Genomic DNA, 23,510 nt, shown 5'->3' with positions numbered 1-23,510 from the left:
TTTGCTCCACTGTATTCTTCATTTCTGATTTATCAGCTTTCGTTTGATTCATTTCCAGTGTGACATGTTCCTTAAATTTCTTGAACTCCAGTATTATGTGCTTGTTGCTGCTGATAAGAAACTTTATAACAAGTGTCTTAAATTCTGTATCCCCCATTTTCTAGATGCATTTCTCAGTTAACTCTGAGGTTGGCAAAGGGTTTTCCTCCTTTGCAGGGGAATCTTCAGTAATATTCATTGTACCTGTCCCTTTTTTTGCTCTTGGTCATTGTACTTCTGGTTATCAGATTCTTCTCCTTGGGGCAGGTTTCTAAGCTCTGTCACCCACAGGTCTACAGTTTGATTTTACTTATTGTGTTTGGTACATGGCTCTTTGTAGTCACTTGTGCCACTCCCTCCAGCGAGTTCCAGGTCTGGGTTCTTATGTTAGACTTCCACCACCGTCTCTATAGCCCCAGCTTCTGTCTCACCAGTCTCTCCCTCCTGTGATACCATGTTGAGGCTGCACCACTGTCTGTACTAACTTTCCTCCTTTCCTGGGGAAGATACCCAGGAGTCCTATGCAGCTAGGTTGTTGGTGGTGATCTTGTCTAGAATCTGTTAGGTCTTAGGTCTGAGGGCCACTTGGACCTATTTTGACCTGTACAATGCCACATTCGGCATTATTTTCCTGTGGGATCAGTGCAAAGTATTGAGCTCATTGAGTTCTTGCAGAGCTCAGTGCATGTGCAGCTCACTGTTGTCCCTGCAGTCTTAATTTCTTTGCCACACCTTAATACATATTGCCTGACATGCCACTACTAGAGTTATTGATCTGCTGGCTGTCAAATTTGAGGGCTACTTGAGGACCGACCTTTGGTGGAACCTGTAGGATGTTATGCTGTTGCAGTTCACTGAGCTAGAAATGAGTTCACTCCCAGCCCAGTGCATGTGCAGTACTGTCTATAGTCTTTGCCTCCCTATTCAAAATGGCATTCTATTCGGATCTTGAGCATGGACTGGGCTGTGAAATCCACCCTGTTCCCACACTGTCCATCTGGGACCTGCTGCTCTGTCTCTGTTCCTGGTCAAATCAAACAGACTAGCAGGACGGGCAGTTTTTTTTTGTCTGGGTTCATCTTCTGAGCTCCAAGTGAATGCCCCTTAGCACCTTGTTGCTAGTGGAGCTCTGGCTCAGTTCAGATCGCTGCTTGCTGAATGCCACTGGAGTATCTGTGACTGCAACACCACACCGTTGTGTTCACTGCTTTCCCTTGTCTGTCAGTCTTCAGGTATCCCTCTGCTGTCATTCTGTCTTCTATTTTCTGGAATGTGCCCTCTCTGCTTCACACTGGCAAATGTTTCTTCGTCTGTTTAAACGTGTCCTTATCCTATTCTGTCATTTTGATTCTGTGCTTGGAGTTTTGATTCCAGTGGTCCAGTTGTGGAGTTCCCCAATGAAACCTTGCCTGAGGTGATACCAGGTGTGACTCCTGTGTGTGCCAGCCAGTGTGGTGTCCAGCTCAGGCCATCACCCCATCAGCTTACACACAGTGGTGATTGTAGTTGCCCAGTCAGTTCTGTCTGCAGTCCATCTCACTTGCAAAACCACAGATGCTGTGGACAAGCCTAATCTTGCTCACCACACATTCCCCAAATGGCCTCAATGGCTGCTCTGTGCCAGGCTGAAGTTTCGTTGGGTCTCCCATAGGGATTAAGGGGCCCAAGACTTGAACTATCCATGCTGTGTTGCTTTTTCAGGCCACAGGTAGGGAGCAGGACTGGAAGTAGAACAGCTGGGACTCAAACCAGCACCCATGTGAGATGCTGGCATTGTAAGTGATGGCTTAACAAATGCCAAAATGTCAGCAAAAGTAGTATGTAGTCTAGTGCTACTCTGGCCTTTTGTTTAAAGAGCCAAATCCTAAGGATCAGAGTGATGTCTCAATTGCTGATCCTCCCCTTCCAAATGCTTGTATACGGACACCAGTTCTTGTCCTGGTTGCTCCATTTCCCATCTAGCTTCCAGATTGTGGCTTCGGAAAGCACCAAAAGATGGCTCAAGTCCTTGGGACCCTGTGCCTATGTGGCAGATTCAGAAGAATCTCCTGGCTCCAGATTGAGTCAGCTCTGACCACTGTGGCCTTTTGCAGAGTAAATCAGCAGATTATAGATCTTTCTTTGTCTCTCTTTTCTATAAATCTCCCTTTCAATTAAAAATAAAAACATTTAAAAGAAAATTAAAAAATAATTGAAAGTCAGATATGCAGAAAGGAGGAGAGACAGAGAGAAAGATCTTCCATCTGCTGGCTCACTCCTTAAGTGGCCACAACAGCTGGAGCTGAGCCAATCAGAAGCTGGGAGCCAGGAGCTTCTTCTGGGTCTCCCACACAGGTGCAGGGTCCCAAGGCTTTGGGCTGTCCTCCACTGCTTTCCCAGACCACAAGCAGTGAGCTGGAGGGGAAGTAGGGTTGCCAAGACATGAATCAGCTCCCATATGGGATCTTGGTGTGTGCAAGGCAAGGACTTCAGCCATTAGACTACCACATTGGGCTCCAAAATAAATAATTCTAAAAAAAAAAAAGAGGCCAAACGAGCTCACCAAGCTTAAGCTTATGTAAGTATGGCCACCTGCTGCACAACACACTTTACAGAGAAGGAAACCAAAGGTGGGAGGATACCCCACCAAATTTGTCTAGTATTTGACAAGAATCCAGCTTTTTCTCAGTTCCCCCGGAGCTGCTGGCTCTCTCTCATCCAACTGATACCCAGCACTTCAATTCTACCAGCAGCATTGTATCACTGTGCGTTATAACTTCTTGTATCCCTATCTGTTTCCTTCACACAACACACTCTACTCTGAATCCCCTTCACCCTTCCTCAAGGACTTTGGGTTCCAAGCGATCATCTTAACCTCTCTGCCAACAATCACCCTTTCTTTTTCAGACACAAACACATTCCACTCCTGAGAACAACAAAACCAAATGAAACAACAAAACTCTTCTGTTTTCCAACTTCTTCCTAGCAACTGACAATGCAGCTTCCCTTTCTTTATAAACAAGTTCCCTGAAAGAATATTCTAGTTCCTGAAGTCAGTGTGAAATCTACAGCAATTTTACTGTTATTGTTGACTCACTAAAGGTCTGTCTGCAGACACTATTCATCTGCACATTTCTAATGTCAGTGGACACTTCCTAATCTTCACCGTTCTCCGGTTCTAACTGGCCGTCGAAGCTGTGACTCTCCTCTTCACCCTGTGCTCTTGGCTCTTTCCCCTCTAGAGTTGCCAAGTTTCAGGAACTGTGGAGAGTGATGGCACCTAAATCCATCTCTTTCAAAGTCCAGGCCCAAATCTCAATTGGGTGAGAGGGTATCTACCCCTTCATCCGCTATACCACGGGAAACTCACACAGTCAACATACACAAAGTTCAACACTGTTTTCTAAAAATCTCCCCCATGTTCCACATTCTGTCACTTTACAAGGACTCGTTTGTCACTTGGACTCAAAACTGGAGTCCTCTTCTGCAGTGCCTCCTGCCCCTCACATCACAGGTCCCCTATCAAGCTCAGCAGCCTCCTCTACCTCCCTTAGAGCCATCACTTAGAGCCTCTCTCCTCCTGCCCACCTTCCCCAACACCTGGCAGCAATCACGGAACAACACGGCTCTAATCACACACAGCATTCATTTAAAATGTCTGCAGAGGCCACTCACTGACTTCATGGGATTTTCACTTTTATCTTTTTAAACATCTCTGTTTAGAAGCTAACACTGTACTTATTTTGAATGTTGCAACTTTCAATGTTTTACAGTAAGAATATTTTAACATTAAAATACAAAAAATAAAATTTGATCCACTGTGCATGACCACCCTTAAAGCACTTCTGGGATCAGAAAAAAGGAATTTTGACCTGGTTAATGAGACAGACATGCAAAGTTTAAAACAATATTTTAAAAACAATGGAATCTTCCATTTCCATTGCATTCACATTAGTGGTACTTTCTGTTCTCAGATGAAATTATCTTACAAATTTACCCCTTTGGGAAGTGGAATCCAAATGACTTGCTGATAAGTCTGGTATATATTCAGAAACAGGTTAGTGATGTAACAAGCTAACCCTATGCCTGTGGCACCAGTATCCAATACGGGTGCTGTACTGGCTGGTCCACCTGTAATCCTGCTAGGAAAGCAGCAGAGGATGGCCCAAAACCTCTGCATGCACATGGGAGACCCAGAAGAAGATCCTGGCTTTGGACGAGCCCAGCTCTGACCATTATGGACATCTGGGGAGTGAACCAGTGGGTGGAAGATCACTCATATTCTCTCTCTGATATCTATCTTTCTATCTTTTTTTAAAGATTTATTTTTATTATTTTTTTATTGGAAAGGCAGATATACAGAGAGGAGAGACAGAGAGGAAGAGCTTCCATCCGATGATTCACTCCCCAAGTGAGTGCAACGGTCGAGGCTATGTCGATCCGAAGCCAGGAGCCTCTTCTGGGTCTCCCACACGGGTGCAGGGTCCCAAAGCTTTGGGCCGTCCTCGACTGCTTTCTTGGGCCACAGGCAGAGAGCTGGAAGGGAAGCGGGGCAGCCAGGATAGAACTGGCGCCCATATGGGATCCTGGGCGTGCAAGGCGAGGACCTTAACCACTGCGCCACCGTGCCGGGCCCTGATATCTATCTTTCAAATAAAAATAAGTCTTAAAAAATGACTGATCTCATAGTGTAAGTCAAAGAAATAAGTTATTAAGAAAAAAGATGGAATAAATAAGCATCAGTATTTAATCTCCAATTTACCTGACTACTTAGAGTCATATAGATGAACATTTACTCTAAATTTCCACACTACAAACATTACTTCCCACAGCATATTTAAATTCATGGTTTAGGTCTTCAAATTTACAGGTTCTAAAAGAGTTATTTCTAGGCTTTCCCACAATCCCTTTAATTATAGTATCTATCTTCTTTCTTGGAATAATCTTCCGTTGCAATCAACTCCACAGTTTCCCGAGTGGGGATGCCATTCAGTGTCATTACACACGCATTACTGAGTAAGGTAAAGAAGCTGTAAGACCAACCGAGACTCCAAGGTGCCAGTGGGTGATTCCCAATGTCAGCACTGTTACAGAAAAGTAGGTGCTAAGCTTCGGGTGATGTGATCGCAGAGCAGAGTATAGAGAATCCCAGCACAGGTCTCAGCAGAGTGACATCAGAGCTGCAGCAACAGTTTCTATTTTTATTATGAATGGTTACTAAGTACCCAAACACTAAACTTTAAGCCCACCTAGCAATGGCACACACTTGCCTTTCCTGTTTTCGAGTGGGCACACTGTGAAAAATATTAACAATTGAAGTTCAGAGGTGGGAAAGCACTCTCAGCAACCATCACACCATATACACTACATTCCACAATAGTCTCTAAAATGACGCACCACTGAAGTCGAATCTATTTACCCTACTGGAAAAATAAGATTCTGAATTTTCAATCTCTGTTCTCAATCCCTCTACTGGGTGACAATCAACTGTTAAGCGACAGTATAGTATCCTTATTAGATATATCCCAGTTGCTGCTTCACCACTGGCCATATAATTTTTGGTGTTTGGTGGCAAGGCTGTCACTGTGTGAATTCCCCTTAGTCTTCCACCCAGTGCCCCCAGGAGCAACAGTATTCACCTCTAGGGCAGCCCACCCGGTAGGAAGAAAATATGAGTCACTTGTAATTCTAAAGCACTAGAATTGTTTTATTACTGACACATGTAAAGCTATAATGAAGGACCAGCCTGGTAGCCTAGTGGCTAAAGTCCTTGCCTAGCATGTGCTGGGATCCCATATGGGTGCCTGTTCATATCCTGGCTGCTCCACTTCCTATCCAGTTCCCTACTTGAGACCTGGGAAAGCAGTCTGGGACGGCCCAATACCTTCGGACCCTGCACATGTGTGGGAGACCTGGAAGAGGCTCCAGGCTTCCTTCAGATCGGCCCAGTACTGGCTGTTGTGGCTACTTGGGAGTGAACCAGCGGATGGAAGATCTTTCTCTCTAGCTTTCCTTCTCTTTGTAATTCTACCTTCCCAATAAAAATAAATCTTTTTACAAAAAAAGCTACAATAAAAAACTGAATTCTAATTTCTACTGTGATAAGATTTTGTTTATCTAAATAAAATTAGTCTTCTTATAGAAAGAAGTACAGTCCCACTGATGCTGGAATGGGTAAAGAAAGACTAGAAAATGTATCTCTGCCAGTAGTGGCACTATTTGACTAAACCATCTAAAGAAATAAGACATACTTAATGAAGACTGAAAGCTAGAGAGTCGATCTAGTCTTCCCTGGCACAGTAAGTGAATCTATATTCCATCTTTAGTATCATATATTGTTACAGAAACATTTTAATTAAAGGCTAGGGAGAAGAAATCTGCCAATTAGAATTTTGCGAGCAGCTTGTTTTGCTAGGATTAAATGGCTTGCAGCTGACATTGTGTTTCTTAAGCTGTTCTTTCCCATTTTTGGAAAATAAACATAAAAACTACTTGATTCTATTTCTCAGTCCAGCCCTTCCTGGCAGCAGGTCTGAGTTTTACACTCAGCAGGACACCTAAAGCGCCCCTCTCTTCTCCAACCCAGACGCACCACACTGGTAGTAACAGCAGCACAGAGCGTCAGTACCCCTCAGCTTTGGCCTGCTCCGGAGTCAGTGATCCCCACTGCACACAGCAGCAAGCAGAGGATTACGAAACTCACACACTTAGCTAGCCATCCCTGGCAGCAGACAGTTTGTAAATTCTTAGAGCTTCCACTTTTATTGATCTGAGAGTAGTTCTGAATCTCTGGGAAATCTACAAATATCAATAAACAGATAAAGACCTACAAATTATTTCACTCAGAGCAGCAAGTTCTCTAGAGGCAGAACAAATAATGTGAAAGTTTTAAAAACCTCAGCCACTATTTAGAATTGTTACTCTTTGTGTTCCATGATCTTTTCCATTAGGATCTCAAAACTACTGATATGCACACAAACCATCAGCCCATTTTTGGTTTCTAGAAGCTTCTGCACACAGTATCTACACTTCAGGGGAAAACCTGACCTCATTTAGTACATGTAAAGACATAGGATAAATCTTCACAATACTTCCTGTTGAAATGAAATTTATATAGTCTAACACTGATAGTAAACAGGCATTTTATCACGGCCTTGAGAAAAGCCAGTAGCCTGAAAGCTGCTTCAAAGTGTTGGAAGGGCTATAATTTTCTAACATACAGTTAAGCATCTCATTTCGCTGAAATCGGTTTTATAAACAATACTTTAATTAAAAATTAGTGTCCAAAATGAGGCAAACACATACCATGAAAATGCAAACTGCTTTGTAATATCAAATCACAACAGATCTGTACATATTATAAAACACAGGAAGAGACTGGTGTTGTAAAAGATGCTCACTTTTATTCTATACTGATAAGAGACATACTTTCTGGTAACTTTATGGCATGTTTATCAAACACAGTGAATAACCTCAGAGAAGAGGTTCCTACTCCCAACAGTAAGTAAGCAGGTGCAATCAATCAAATTTTTCTTTGTGGAGCACTACTTTTTTTTTTCTTTTTAAAGACTTTTAAAAAATATTTACTTGAAATGCAGATTTACAAAGAGAAGGAGAGAAAGAGCTCTTCTATCTGCTGGTTCCCTCCTGAAATGGCTGCAGTGGCTGGAGCTGGGCCAGCCACAAGTCAGGAGCTTGGAGACTCTTCCGGCTCTTGCACATGGGTGCAGAGCCCCAAGCATCTGAGTCATTTTTCACTGCTTTCCTAGGCCATAAATAGGATCTTGATGGGAAGTGGCACGGCCAGAACATGAATGGGTGACCAAATGGGATGCTTGCTATGCCAGTCCCTGTATGATCATTTTAGGAAGTATACAGCCAGATTTCCAAAATGGTTACAATATTTCACACATCTTTAAGAAGCATGGATTTCTGTTGTAGATCATTAACACTTTACGCTGTTAGTCTTCTTAATTTTGCAAATATGAACTTTCAATGTGACTGTTTACTTTCATAATGATCTCTTTTGACAAGCTCAAGCTTTTAATTTAATAAAATTCTATTTATCAATCTTTCTTCTGCAATCACTACCTACTTAAAAATTACTAAAACATTTCCCAGCTTGTCCCTAATTTTGCAACTGGAACTGATTCTTGTAAAATGTTGTGAGGTAGAGGTCAAAATTCATACATTTCATTTCCCACCCATGACTCCACCCTTTCCAGCTCTACCTCATGCTACTGCTGTTGTTCAAATGACATTCTTTCTTTCTTCCTTTTTTTTTTTTTTAAAGATTTATTTTATTTGTATTGCAAAGTCAGATATACAGAGAGGAAGATCTTTCATCTGATGATTTACTCCCCAAGCGACCGCAACGGCTGGTGCTGTGCTGATCTGAAGCCAGAAGGCAAGAACTTCCTCCAGGTCTCCCACACGGGTGCACGGTCCCAAGGTTTTGGGCCGTCCTCTACTGCTTTCCCAGGCCACAAGCAGGGAGCTGAATGGGAAATGTTACTGCCGGGATTAGAACTGGTGCCCATATGGGATCCCAATGTATTCAAGGTGAGGACTTTAGCAGCTAGGCCTCCGTGCTGGGCCCAGCAAATGGCATTATTTCTGGTCTCTCAGTTTTGTTCCATAGCTGTTTCTTCTTGTGCCAAGATCACACTGTAATTATTATAGTGTTATAGAAAATCCTGTGATCTTATTTTGAAAGTTCTCCAACTTGGTTCTTTTAAGTTGTTTGGATCCTGTTAGTCCTTTTCAATCCATGTGAAAAGTAGATTCATCTTGTTCTTTTACAATATACGTCACTTAATTTAGGAATCAGTTTGGGGAGAAGCGATGTTTTTACAATATTGAGTGTTCCAATCTATCACTAAGGATGATTACATCTCTATTCGCAGTGTGTTTTTGTTTAAAGGTCTTGCAAGAGTTTTTAAAATTTCTATCACAAGTATTTTTATAATATGTTACTTTTGAAAGTTTTTGTTAATCGCATGTAGAAATAGAATTGATCTTGCATCAAGGGGTATTGCTAAATTCATTAGTAACTCTAATAATTCATCTAGAGATTCTTCTTGATCGTGAAATTCCCATCATGATTGGCTCGGAATGTCTGATAATCATTATCAGGTCTTGACTTCAAGGCTTTGTTCATCTCAGAAACCAAGTTGCATTTTGCGAGAGTTTGACTAGATTTCCTCCTCCTTCAAGCATTTGTCAGCACTCATTCTAGGTCTGAGGCCAGCAAGGTAGCTCAATAGGCTAATCCTCTACCTGTAAGTGCTAGTATCCCATATGGGCACTGGTTCATGTCCTGGCTGCTTCAATTCTGGTCCAGCTCCCCGCTTCTGGCCTGGGAAAGCAGTAGAGGATGGTCCAATGCTTTGGGACCCAGCACCCACATGGGAGACTTGAAGGCTCTGGAACCATTTGGGGAGTGAACCAGCAGGTGGAAGATACTAGTCTCTCCTTCTCTCTACTAATTGGCCTTTCCAATAAAAACAATTTTTTTTTTTAAATAAATCATCTAGACCTTTCCCCAATTTTAAAAGAAGTAAATTTATTTTAGCAGACATAAGCATTATTCAGGGGGCAGACCTAAAGTTCAGTTTAGTAGTTAAGACAGCTCTTAGGATATCCTTTTCTACATTGCAGTACTTGAGGTAGAGCCCCATTTCTGCCTCCTGACTCCCCTGGGAGGCAGCAGGTAATAGTGCAAGTGACTCGGGTCCTGTCACCCATGTTGGAGACCTGGACTGGCCCATGTGGCCATCTGTGGAAGGAATATGTGCTTTCTGTCCGTCTGCTTCTCAAAAAAAAAAAAAAAAACCACTGTAATTCAAATGTTCTATTTCTTCATGTGCCAATACTGGTGATTTGTGTTTGTTTAACAATTTGTCCACTTCATCCAAAATTTCAAATTTGTGTAAAGCTGCTCCTAACATCTTTCAGTGCCCCCCCACCCTTTAAAGATTTATAGATTTTTATTTGAAAAGCAGATTTTTAGACTGAGCGACAGAGAGAGGTCCTCCATCTGCTGCGCTGATCCAAAGCTGGGAGCCAGCAGCGTCCTCCCATCCTCCCTTGCAAAGAGCTGGATTGGAAGTGGAGCAGCTGGGACAGGAACCGGCACAGCGCCAGTGTTTGCAGGCAGAGCACTACACTGTCTGCTACTCTTTTCAGCTTTTTAAGATCCACAGACTCTACACGAATCTTATATTTGCCATTCTTGATATTGGTATTTTATGCTTTTTTCCCCCCTTGATCAGTACTGCTTGAGGCCTACTCTCCTTGCTGAAATCTTGCCAAGTTGCTAACTTTGGCTTTTGAAACAATCCTATTGGTACATTTGTTTTACATTCATTAACTCTAGTATTTATTATTCTCTTTCTTCTATGTACTTTGGGTTCAGTTTTCTGCTCGTTTCTCAACTTGGGGTTGGTAATTAGGTCACTGTTTCTTTTTTTTTTTTACCATTTGCTTTTCTAAGATATGTTTTCAAGGCTGAAAATTTCCCACCAAGTGAGCTTTAACTTTATTTACATCTTTTGGGATATATATATATATATATATATTCACTATTGTTTTGTTGCACACGATTCATAATTTCCATAGTGCTTTATAGACTGATAGTAATTTTTTCTTAAAATACTTATTTTCAAGCTGGGGAGAATAATGAAAACTCCCCAGATAACTGTATCCACCAGGGCTGGGCCAGGCTGAAGCTGGGAATCTGGAAGTTACTTCAGGTCTCCCAGAGGGTAACAGAAACCCAAGCACTGCAGCCGTCATATGCTACCTTCGGGGTATGCGTTAGCAGGACACTGGATCATATGTGGAGTAACTGGGAATTGAACCAGGAGCTTTGAAATGGGGTGCGGATATTAAAACAGGCAACTAAACTGCTGTGTGAAACATAAATTCTGGGTGACATTTTTTTTTTTTTAATGTAAAGACTTAATGTTTTCTTTGAAAGGCAGAATTACAAGAGGAAAAAAAGAGAATGGTTCATTCCCCATTGGCCACAACAGCTGGGGCTACGTCAGCTGAAGCTAGGACCCTGGAGCTACTTTTGGGTCTCCCACATGGATTCAGGGGTCTAAGTACTAGGGCTGTCTTCCGTTGCTATTCCAGAGTGGAAAACAGCAGCTAGCTCTCAAACTAGCACCCATATGGGATTACCAGCATTACAGGCAAAGGCTTAACACACTACACCAAAACACCTATCCCTCTTGAAGCATTTTAAAGGTTGTATTCCCTGAGTACATACCTGAAGGAAGTGAAATCAGTATTCTGAGACAACGGACACTTTCATGTTCATTATAGCAATATTCAAAATAGTCAAGACAAAGAATCAACTCTTGTGTTCATTAACAAATAGATAAAGAAAAGATGGTATCCCTTCCCATGGAGTACTATCCACCCCTAGGAAAGAAGGAAACGATACCATACACAGCAATAGGGATGGACCTGGGGAATATTCAAATCAGTGAAATAAGCCAGGCAGACAAACACCACACGATCCCAGTCACACCTGAATTCTAGTAAAACCGGAACACACTGAGAGAGAGAACAGAACAGTGTTCCAGGGCTGGGGCGGGGCGGGGGGGGGGAGGTTAGGGGGTGTAGTTACTTGGTAAATGGATACAAAACTCCACTTAGATACAAAGAGTAAATCTGAGATGTCTGTACAAGATGAGAACTAGAGCTACTAACAACGTGTCATATTCTTGAAATTGGTGAAGACAGCCCATGTTAAGTACTCTATTAAAAAAAGAAAAAAAAAACCCTGAGGTAATGCCTATTATCTCGTATATTTTATAAATATATATATACATACTTCAAAACATGTTATACATGATAAAGGTTTACAATCTATGCCAATGATGATGATAAAAAATACTTCAACCAGCTCAAGTGGGAAAAGTTCCATTCTATTATTTTCTAGTCTCCATTGTCTGTTGAGAAGTTAGATGTTAGTCCTACAGTTTCTTCGAAGATACGTTACCCTTCCCTCTCCTTGGTTAGTTCAATAGTTTTCCTGTGGGGCTTTTTGAATTTATTTGGCTGGAATTTGTTCTGCTTTTCAAACCCAGGATTTGCTGCCTTTCATACCAAAATTCTTGAAAATTCTCTGTATTATCTCTTCAAACATCACTTTTCCTAATTTCCTCTCTAATCCCATGCTTACAGTAGGTCATCATTTATTTCTGTTGTGCCACTCTAACAGCTTCCTATTGCTGCTGTCATAAATTACTTGCAACTACTGACTTAATGCAATTGTTTCCTTATAATTCTTGTCCCTGGGCAGCAAGTATGCTGGTGGGAAAGAAAGTTTTGAATAAATAATGGTTTCTTAGTGCTATCCTGTGTGTGTGTGTGTGTCCTTGGCCCTTAAACCTTGGCTACTTGTGTGTGCAGACCCTGATACTAATGTCTTCTTGGCTTCAAGCAGAAACCTTTCTGGTCTCTCTGTCCACTGTCCCACTACGATAATTAATAATTAGCAAATTCCCACAGGGTCAGGAAAGGGAAGGACAGGCCAGCTCACATCTCTGCTGTGGCCTTGGTTGCTTGGGCAGTTTCCGGATGCTTTCACTTCCCTCATCTGGCCCTTCATGGCCTCAGCAAAAGCCTCCATCTGTAGCAACCCAGTCTCTCTGAAGGAGAAATGGAAATTCCCCCTCAGGTTCTGAATCAAAACCATCGCTTTTTACTTACATGACTTTGCCAAGCTATTTCACGTCATTCTGAGTTTAGATTTTACTTTGTATCAGATGAAAACATTCCAAGAGTGTTATGAAGATGTGAAAATTAAATGGAACTTATCTTTGCAATGTCTGATTAAAAATAAAACAAAACCAAACCACCACCACTCAGGGCTTACTAAGTGCCAGGCACCTGATATATTTATTGACTGCACAAAGATATAATCATCACCCCCACTTCCTTCTTCTGATCACTCACCAGTCAGTGAGGAAGCTAGGATTTGACTTGAGAGCACTGTTTCTTAGTAACTATTCTACATTTACTATGTAATATTGTCTTAGTATTGTTTGTGAGGCCAGTAGAAAAGCCTGAGAAATATATACTAAGCCCATCAGTTTTTGTTTTCTTTTGACTTATTTTAGTTCATTTTTGCAAAAGCATTTTAGCAACATCTCTTGATGTATTTAAAAACATACTAACATGAAAAATGAATGCTTAAAAGGCCACTGATAGATGATAATTTGCTTCATCAGTATTCTATTGTTGGATACTTAGAAAGCCTCATTTTTTAAGACAGTAGAGACAGCAGTGCTATTAACATCTTGTCCTTATTTGAAGCGTTTTTTAATGTTCTGTAAGTGGACTGGTTCAGGAGCATGAACCTTTATTTCTCCTGAAGTAATAGTTATGTTGCTTCCCCCCCAAAGTTACAGCAACTATGATGCCACAAGGAACAGAAAGGACAGAAACAGGGAGATAAGAACTGTCGGGACAAAGAAGGCTGGATACTGTTCCTCCAGAATCAGAGCTATCAGTTCACTGAAAGGGGAAGGAATGGAAGAAGAGAACAGGACAGATTAAAAATTCAAACGCTGACCTACAAATACAACGCCTACACCATTATCCTTCAATAAAAACATTTTTTTCAGGACAGTTTTGAAAGACCTGTGCCTCCTTCCTTCAGCAATGCAATCTTGGGTGTAGTTTAATATTATTGAGGTGTAAGTTACAGGTGGCCTATCTGGCACATCAGTGTCCAGCTGGGCTCCAGTATCACTTGCCGTTCTAACTCTTCCCCAACTATTCAGCCATGTGTAGTAAAGCTTTATTACTACTGTGATTAAGATAAATGTTCTTTTAAAACAATTAAACATTAAGGTACAAAAGTGTATACATGAACATTACAAAGCAATCGCACAGAAGGGTCTTTTAGGTTCTTATAATTCACTTTGGCCCTGGTGTAGAATGTGCTGGAAGCAGGAAGGCCACTTTCTGGAACCCATCCTGTCCCTACTTGGTGTGTAATCCTGGGGCTCAGTGCCTTGTCTGTAAATTACGATTCGATTGCAGCCAACTGAAGCAAGATTTAAAACATGACATTTCTTTTTTACATTATTGTTATTAAATCTGTTTTCTGAGTATACAATATTTGAATCAAAATGAAGCCACCTCCTTCTGCCTTCCAGGCTGTACATTTTACTCCGTTATGAAAACTCTTGCGCACTGAACGACGGGGACACATTCTGAAAAATGCATCGTTAGGCAATGTTGTCATTGTGAGAATACCACAGAGGGCACTTACACAAACCCAGATGGCACAGCCTGCTACACACCTATTCTGCATGGTTAATTAGCCTTTGTACTGTCAGCAACAGACTGCGATATATAAAGCTCATGGCAGCTACCTCTCACTACAAACCTTGTTACCATGTTCCACTCAGTGTTACTATTTTAAAAGGTTGCATTGTGGAACCAGCGTTGGGGCGGACCAGCTTAAGCCACTGCTGCCTGTCATGCCAGCATCCCATGAGTGCTGGTTTGAGTTCTGGCTGCTCCATTTCTGATCCAGTTCACAGTTAATGTGTCTGAGAAAACAGTGGGAGATAGCCCAGGTACTTGAGCCCCTGTGACCAAATGGGAGACCCATATGAAGGACCTAGTCCCCAACTTGGGCCTAGCTCAGCCTCATCCACTGCAGCCATTTGGGGAGTCAAACGCTGGACTGAAGATCTCTCTTGTGTGCCTCCCATACTCTGTAACTCTGCCTTTTGGATACTTTTTTTCTTAAAGATTTATTTATTTTTGCAATAAAGGCAGTAATAGTGAGGACAGACAGACATCTTCCATCTGTTGGTTCACTCTTCAAATGGCTAGCCACAGCCAGAACTGAGCTAATCTGAAGCCAGGAGCCAGGATCTTCCAGGTCTCCAACATGGGTGCAGGAGTCCAAGCATCTGGGCCATCTTCTACTGCTTTCCAGCAGACAGCTAGAATGAAAGTGGAGCAGCTGGGACTTGAACTGATGCTCCATGGGATGCCAGTGCTATAGGTGGAGGTTTTGCTTACTATGCCACCACACCAGCCCCAGAAAGAATAATTCTTTTAAGGTTACTTTGTGACACTTTCTTAAGAGCCAAGTCATTCATCTGTTCTTTCTGGAATCAGGGACATTTCACTATTGGTTTTCTAATGACTGCTTCCTACTCTGTCCCTTTATAGAGTTAAGGGCAGTCTGCACCTGATCTTTTGGAAGAAACAGAGAGGGCTTGGAGAATGTGAGCTTAAGCGCACCTCAGTCCGCTCACCTCCTCTGTGTACTACAATCTCCAGGATGGAACTAGGACGTCTCTACTGAGGGCTCCATTATGTACATTTGGAACGTCAGTTCCTGTCCAAGTTTCCTTTCAGATTCTTTTTCAGCTTAATAATCCTCTAGTAAATTTGAAGACTGATGACAAAGTGTGAGAAGAAGCACTGGCGTGGGAGGATCTGCATTCAACAGCACCTCTGTCGCCTACTGCTTCAGTGAGGGCGGGACAGAAACCAACTTCTTTGAACTTCAGCTTCCTCATACACAAAATGTCAACCTAAAACTAACATAACATGAAAGGATCTTGCAAAATACTAAAGAAATGGGAACCATACGGGAACTGGAATTATGGCTACAAGGGGGTGTGAATGTGAATGAAATCGGGGAAGTAAAGGGGACATCCTAAATAAAATCACTCGACTGACTGAAACCAGAAGGTGGACTGGCTCCTATGTTCCTCAAAGATCCACATGGTTTAAAGAGGCCACCACCAGAGAGGGGAGCCTAAAAGAAGCATCTGATTTGCTTCTTGTTCTAACACCCTCTGGTCCTACAGGTTAAAAGCAAAATATAATTTTACGCCTATGCAATTAGCCAAAAGCTTTTACTGGCAAAACTATGGTGAAATTGACATTCATATAATGCTGGTATCATAAAAAAAAAATCAGTACAATCTTTTAGGAAACTAGAGCCATTGTATTTACAACTGCAACATGATCAGACTCTCAGAACCAGTAATCCTATTTAGAAGACTTTATTCTAAGAAAATAATTCAAATTAGGAGAACAGCTATGGTCTTATTTAATAGTGCCTGGCACATAAAAGGTACTAAAATATTTCTTCAAATGAATACTTCTATTTGTACTGACTTCTCCAAATCATTGCCTTTGGTTCCTTTCCATTAAGATTTATCTATCTTCATCATCTGGGGACAGTTTTAGAATTAAATTTACTGAATAACTATGATGTGAATCACACTGCGCCAGGAATGACAGCAGACACCAGAGAACAAAGATAAAGTCCTTAGCCTCTTAGCGGAGGACACAAACTATATAATGCAACACAAATGAATGAGAGTACCACGTGCTACATGCCAGAAGAAGCTGACGAAGCGCTCTTGTGGTCACAGAATAGTAGAGAGATAAAAAGCCAGAACATCTGTCCTCAGCAGGCAGCGTCTGGTCAGGTAATTGAGACCCCCTTTGAATGTCCCTACCAGAGTGGCTGGCTTCACGTCCCGGTTCTGCTCCCGACTCAGGATTCCCACTACGCTGCCCCACTGGCAGGATCTGTCCCTGCTGTGGGAGAACTGGTTTCAGCTCCTGGTTCCTGGCTGCAGCCTGGAGTAGCTCTGACTATCACGGATAATGGGGGGGGGGGTAAATAAATCATCATTAGGAGAGAAGACTTTCTGCCTGCTTGCCTTTCAAGTAAATAAAAAACAAACAAAAAACCCCAACAAAACAAAACAAAAAACCGCAAAACAAAACCCAAAACCATTTGTGGGTTCACTCTCCCAATGGCTGGCCCAAAGCCAGGAGCTTCTCTGAGGTTTCCCACATGGGTGCAGGGGGCCAAGGACTTGGGCCATGTTGTGTTGATTTCCCAGGTGCATTAGCAGGGAGCTAAAGTGGATCATGGGGCTGGTGTGGTGGCTCGCCAGGCCAATCTTTCACCTGTGCAAGGTATTTCATATGGATGCTGGTGTGCGTGTCCTGGCTGCTCCATTTCTGACCAGATCCCAGTTTATTGCCTGGGAAGGCAGTGGAGGATGGCCTAAGTCCTTGGGTCCCTGCACCTATGTAGGAGACCTGGAAGAAACTCCTGGCTCCTGGCTTCAGACTGGCTCAGTCTGCCTCTGCAGCCATTTGGGGAATGCACTAACGGATAGAAGAGATCTTTCTGTCTCTCACCTATAAAAAAAACAAAGACAGAAACACCATAACAGAAACAGTGGGTCAGAATAAAGCTTGAACCAGTACTCACATGGAATTCTGGCATCACCAGTGGCAGCTGAATCAACTATGCCTTGATTCTGGTCCTCAAAATATTTTTGAAGGTGTTATTTTTGAGAAACAATTTCAAGAAGGGAACATTTTGATAAATGGGAGTTTCCAGGGAAAAAGAAAAATTTGTCATGCAGCGGACAGCATAAACAAAGAGGCTGGGCACAGTACAGATTCTTTTTCCCCAAGAGACCATCCAGTTTGGGAAGTACAGATGGGTAAGAAGAAATATGGTCACAGTATGAAGGGTTTTCTATGTTATGCTTAGGGCTTGGGGACCTATAAGAATGTTTATTTTCATCAACTGAAAGGCAGAATGAGAGAGAGATATCAACAGATCCATCTTACAACCTCTGGCTCACTCTCTAAATGCCCACAGTAGTTGGGACTGGGACAGGCTGAATCCAGGAGCCCAGAGACGCAGGCAGGTCTCCCTGCTGGGTGCAGAGCCCAGGCCTCTGGCTATCCTTCGCTGCTTCCTGGGAAGCATCAGGAGGTGGCTGGGCAGAAGAGCAGCCACGACTCTCACCAGCGTTCCGATAAAGGACGCAGGAACCCAAGTGCTGGCTTAGCCTGCCTGAGGCTTAGTGTTCATACAGGTCTAGTTTTTCTGGAACAACTCGGATTCCACAGGGATTCCTTAATCTTTTCTTGAAACTTTTCTATTATATATCATTTCGAGTAAACAATAAAATCTTACCAACTGCGTGCTGATGCTCACAGGAGGGGAAGGCAGATTCCCAATGAACCTAGTCTTGAGGCCACTCGCAAGGCCCAGCAGACAGAGTGGCAGAGGCAGGACCAGTGGAGCACTCACAAAGCTCACATATGGAGCACTCATTAAACTCTCTATCTTTGTTCTAACCACATTTCGTTTAGATTAGAGAGGCGGGTGCTCAGGGAGGTCAAACTGCTCAAGGTGTCACAAGCCATCAGCTCAGCCAGTACAAGGTAGAGACCAGTCTTAATTCAGGTCACCTGGTCCTTATGTCCCCACTGTTGATTCTCAATTGCACGACACCAAGAAGGCTAGAAGGGAAGCTGCTGAGTCAGGGAAAGGGGCTGCCTGGGTAGCACAGGGGCGTCCACGGGTGGAGGAAAACAAGGGTGACACATGGAAAATTATGTTCAGAATGGCTTACAGATCAAGTCAGGGCTGCCTCTTGATCCAGTATGAACAATGAGGGAGTCCAAGGGAGATAAACTCCACTACAAATATCTGTATCAGCTGTATTCAAAATCCCTAGAACAATGGCACACAGTAGAAACTCAAGGAGCTTTGCTGAAAGAGTAAAAAGATGAGCCAGTGTCATGGCACAGCGGGGGAAGCCAATGCTTGAGATACCAGCATCCCACACCAGAGGGCCAGTTCACTCCCTGGCTGCTCCACTTCCATTTCAGTTATCTGCTAACACGCCTGGGAGAGCAGCACGGATGATCCTCGTGCTTGAGTCTTCAACGCTCCTGCAGAAGATGTGGATGGAGCCCCTGGGTCCTGCTGTCTAGGCCACTGCAGCCTTCGGGGGCAAGGAACTGGTGAATACAAGATCTCTGCCACTCTTCCAAACAAATCAATAAATCTCCAACATCAAAATACCGAAATCACATAAGGGCTATTCTCATTTCAGTCTCCATGAAGGCTGTGAAATAAAGATGGCAGAGCAATTAAATCTAAAAAAACATTTAAAGGGAGATGGAAGCACTTGGTCTAGCAGTTAAGATGTCAGAAGGGCCATACTGTAGTACCTGGCTCCTGGGCCTCCTGGGTTTTGTACCAGGCACTGCTTCCCTTTGTGCAATGCACACCAGGGGAGACAGCGGGGCCGGCAGAAGCACATGGGAGACGTGGCTGGAATTCCTGGTTTCCAACTTGCCTTAGCGAGGGGAGCATCTGAGAAGGGAACCAGTGTACAGGTCCTTCCTCTGTCTCTCCAATACATAAACCGCGATGGAAAACAAACCATTCAAGCTGCCAGCATACTTTCAACCTTCAGCTTTACAGCAAAACCAAAACAAGTCGCCACCAGAAGGATGAAAGAAAAGCAACTATGTGCGAAACACTAGCTTGGCTTCACAAAACGAGGTGGACTAAAGGTCGAAAAGACATTACGTCCAGTATCTGTGGATGATCAAATTTCAGCGTGACCAAATCCAGAATCCTGACCTGCTCTTTAAATATTTCAAGACCTCTGTGAACAGCGCTCAGTGCCTGGTCTCAGACAGCAGTTGTCTAAAGCCAAGCACTACATCTAAAATACAGGGAGCATGACCATTTCTTTACTAGAGATGGCAAGTCATGGAATCAAAGCTCCAACTTCATTTACCCTGCCCCGTAACACAGTATCTTCACACAAGTATCTTCCCAATTTTGATTCTATGTTTCGATCAGGACATGCCAAGAAGACTACAACAAAGAAGTCTTTGGAAGTCGAGAAGCCTCTCCAGAAAAACAGAGTAAAATCATTTTCGGCGGCCCTTCCCTCTATTTTTCACAGGCTTCTCTAACATTTCTTTCTTGAGAGGATCAATGAATAACTGTCAGCGATCACAAAACAACTTTCAAAGATGCACTTTACATACGGCTTGCTTCTCCACAGACAGCTCTCCATGCTGCTCTTGCCTTTCAGCTCTAGCAATTTTTCTTCTTTCCATTATACGATTGCATTGCTTGCACCGAATAGCGTGAACGTCAACTTAATAAACTCCTTTACTTTCCAGAGACAGTTTCCAAAAGGCAATACCCCTGTACTGCAATCAATATTCCGACATCATTTTTCTTTTACTTGGTTTGCAACCTTTCCATAATCCAATAATTCCCAACACTGTCTATCATTTGTCAGGGTGATCATATTTTCTTTTAAATTCCATTAATATAAAAATGGTGAATGCTTTCTCTCTAATCAATCACTGCTTGCTTGGGGCACCTATATACCCCTAATTTTCTGTTAAGAACACAGGTATTATTTTGTCTTACGTTTTTGGTCAACTATTGCAGCAGTTTTGTGGTCTTTCAATGTAAAACTCAATTGATTTTAGGGTGTTAGATATTTAAAAAAATCTTTACAGAGCCTAAAAAAGATTTATTTATTTTTATTGAAAGACAGATACACAGAGAGGAAGATCTTCGGTCTGATGATTCACTCCCCAAGTGGCCACAACGGCTGGAGTTGGGCCGATCTGAAGCCAGGAGCCTGGAGCCTCTTCCAGGTCTCCCACTTAGGCGTAGGGTCCCAAGGCTTTGGGGTTGTCCTTGAATGCTTTCCCAGGCCACAAGCAGGGAGCTAGGTGGGAAGTGGGGCTGCCGGGATTGGAACTAGAGCCCATATGGAATCCTGGTGTGTTCAAAGTGAAGACTTTAGCCAGGCTACTGCACTGGTCCAAGATTTTCAGAGTAACATTTAGATAAAAGCATTTTCTAACTCTCAATCAACTAGGACTAAGATGAAAATAACTGTGAATTCAGAAGGGGGATAGAACATACAAAAAATATGTTATAAGCTCTTTAAAAGACAGAGTTCCAGGTGCACTGCCTAGATGTCCCAAGCAGCGCACAGGCAGTGTCTCAGTACATACACACAAGGATCGTGTTCCTTAAAACAGAATGAAAAATGATGAGTGTTTATTAATATTGCATTTTTTGGAAGAAAAATCAGGAATATGGGAAAGTAGGTACTTATTTAGCGTCCTAGGTGAGTCATTTCCCACCATCCCCACATTCTTAAAATCTAGGCTAAGTTTCACAATATATGGTTTAAAAATACAAAATGTGGGGGCGGCATAGCCTAGGGACTAACGTCCTAGCCTTACATGCGCTGAGAGCCCATATGGGTACCGGTTCTAATCCTGGTGGCTCCACTTCCCATCCAGCTCCCTGCTTGTGGCCTGGGAAAGCAGTCCAGGATGGCCCAAAGCCTTGGGACCCTGCACCTGCATGGGAGACCTGGAAGAAGCTCCTGGCTTCAGATCGGTGAAGTTTCTCTCATTGTGGCTGCTTGGGGAGTGAACCAGAGGATGGAAGATCTTTGTCTCTTCTCACTGTAAATCCTCCTTTGCAATGAAAATAAATAATTAAAAAACATATAAAAGAATGGATCCCAACTTTGAATCAGTGCTGAATTTCACTGAAATTACCAAGGGGACGGGGGAGGGAATGTATCAACACAAACTTCCCCAGCAGGTAAGCTCCAGGCAAGCCTTCTTACTGCCCAGGAAGTTGTTCTGAGGTCTAAGAACTGAAGGTTTGCTAACCTGAGGTAGCAGCTAGAGGTTAAAGCCCACTTGGGTTCCTGGGTCTCCTGCTTGGGACTCTTACACCGGGAGCATGCCCTGCGCAGCAGGTGCCAGGCTGGGGAGCAGCCAGGTGCCCTGCTGCAGGCCAAGGTGGGAGGGACCCCGCGATCAGCACCAAGGCTGACCTGAGGAGAGCGGGATAACACTTCCTCCAGGCAGCCTCAAGCACAATTTTTAGAGACAGGATTGTCCACCCTACACGTGGGACCCAAACTTCGAAGTGGGACTACCAGAGGCAGGTGCTGAGCACCCCCGGGGCGGACACGACCCCGGAGCACCGCCCCCTCACCCCAACCTCCGAGAAGGGTCTCAGGCCCTTCTCCTCCTGCTCCCTCCAGCACACCCAGCGGGCTGGACACCCCCAAAGCCTCACCCTGCCCCCACAGGAAGTGAGCCACGTCCCCCACCCCCGGCCGGAAGTGAGGCGCCCCCATTCCGTGGGCCTCAGACCGAGAGACCACGGCAGGAACAGCGACAGCCCAAGAGGGACGGGCTTGAGGGAGGGCCACCCCCGAGCTCGCCTCGCTTACTGACCTGCGGACGACAGGGGAGAGCGGGGCCTTGGGGTCTGACGAAAGCCCCCGGCACCCACGACAATCCCCTCAGCCCCTCTCAGGCGCCTTCACTCCTCGCCCTAGGGCGTCTCACGGCGCGGCCAGAATTCCTCCGCAGCCGCTGTAGTTCGCTGTCCTTTCTCCCTCTCGTCACCTGGTTGTCTGACTACGTGGCCACAGGCGAGACTCCTCTTGGCGCGGTGACACTGGAGAGCGTGTCGGGGAGGAGGAAAATGAAATATTATTCCCGACACCTTCAGAAAAATGAAGGGATTATTTTGTCCCCGCTGCGGAGAAGGACTACGTGATTACGCAACGGGAGACTTCTTTCCGCTGAGGCTTCTGGGAGATGTAGTTTTTTTAATGCCTAAGTCCCGCAGACACTAATGGAGCTGAAAACTGCTCGTTATCATCCACTGAGAGTCTTTGCAAACACACACTTTAGGTTAGATGACGGGCTGAGAGGCAGGGATCTGAGGCGTCAAGGACTTGGTCGCCCTTTTTCTCAGGCGGCTTCATGGCAATTTCCCCTCTGACCCCGAGGTCCTGGGAGCTCCGCCCACTAGGTTAGTCACGCCCCTCGGCCAATCAGACGCCCTGTTGGCGTCTTCCCCCGCAGGTTGGACCCGCAGAGAGGCGGAGCCACGCGTTGACTCCTCCCCTCTCCCTCCGGGTCTGAGGCCGGGGGCGGGGGTAGACTTGGGGGAGCGCTCAGGGCGCGTGCGCGCGCGCGCGTGCTCTCCCACGGGCGCGCGCAGAGGGGCGGCGCGCGGGGCCGGGAGGAGGCGGGCAGGCTTGGTGGGCTGGGCGGACGGCGAGCGGCCGGGAGCGCGCGGTGGACTCGGCGGCGGCGGCGGCGAGGAGTTTAGTTAGTTGTTAGTCAGTGTCAGTTGCTCGGCGGCGGCGGCGGTCGCGGTCACCAGGAAGGGGACGGGCCGGGCGGCGATGGTGATCACCGCGGCGGCGTGGGCGCCCCTCAGGTAACGGCGGCAAGGGGAGCCCGCCTTTCCCCCCTCTCCTCCTCACGCGCCGGCTGCTGGGAGCCGGGTCGCCGCCGCCGCCGCGGGGGTGAGGGCGCTGACCCTCGGGGATCCGGGGGTCTTGGGTGACGGCGGCGGCGATGCGGGCACCCCGGCTGCCCGGGGCCGCCCCCGCGCCCCGCCGGCGCCGCGCACCCCCTTGCGCCCCTCGCCATCCCAGCCCCCAGCTCCCCGCGGCGGCCCGGGGAGCGCGGCGCCCCCCAGAGGAGGCGAAGTTGGGACCGGGAGGCGAGGACAGCCCCCGGGCGCGGCTTGTGCGAGGCTCCCGGCCGGTTGGGGGCGGAAAGTGAAGCCTGCA

The 23,510-nt window shown here is 44.8% G+C and overlaps 2 protein-coding genes across 5 annotated transcripts in view; one reads left to right on the top strand and one right to left on the bottom strand.

The window, feature by feature from the left end:
• Positions 1-22,480, bottom strand: part of HMG20A (high mobility group 20A) — a 69,685-nt gene extending 47,205 nt beyond the window's left edge. For all 3 annotated transcript variants that reach the window (XM_040970036.1, XM_040970035.1, XM_040970037.1), the window contains exon 1: positions 22,153-22,480. The gene's annotated coding sequence lies outside the window, so the exon portion shown is untranslated. The remainder of the gene's footprint in view (positions 1-22,152) is intronic.
• Positions 22,481-23,071: 591 nt separating this feature from the next.
• Positions 23,072-23,510, top strand: part of PEAK1 (pseudopodium enriched atypical kinase 1) — a 294,399-nt gene continuing 293,960 nt past the window's right edge. For both annotated transcript variants that reach the window (XM_040969691.1, XM_040969690.1), the window contains exon 1: positions 23,072-23,152. The gene's annotated coding sequence lies outside the window, so the exon portion shown is untranslated. The remainder of the gene's footprint in view (positions 23,153-23,510) is intronic.

The sequence above is a fragment of the Ochotona curzoniae genome, unplaced genomic scaffold (assembly GCF_017591425.1).
Source record: "Ochotona curzoniae isolate NIBS_2020 unplaced genomic scaffold, NIBS_Ocur_1.0 scaffold_4701, whole genome shotgun sequence".
In the NCBI taxonomy this organism is placed as follows: domain Eukaryota; kingdom Metazoa; phylum Chordata; class Mammalia; order Lagomorpha; family Ochotonidae; genus Ochotona; species Ochotona curzoniae.
The sequence above is the reverse complement of the archived record's forward strand: the minus strand, read 5'-3'. Positions and strand labels throughout refer to the sequence as shown.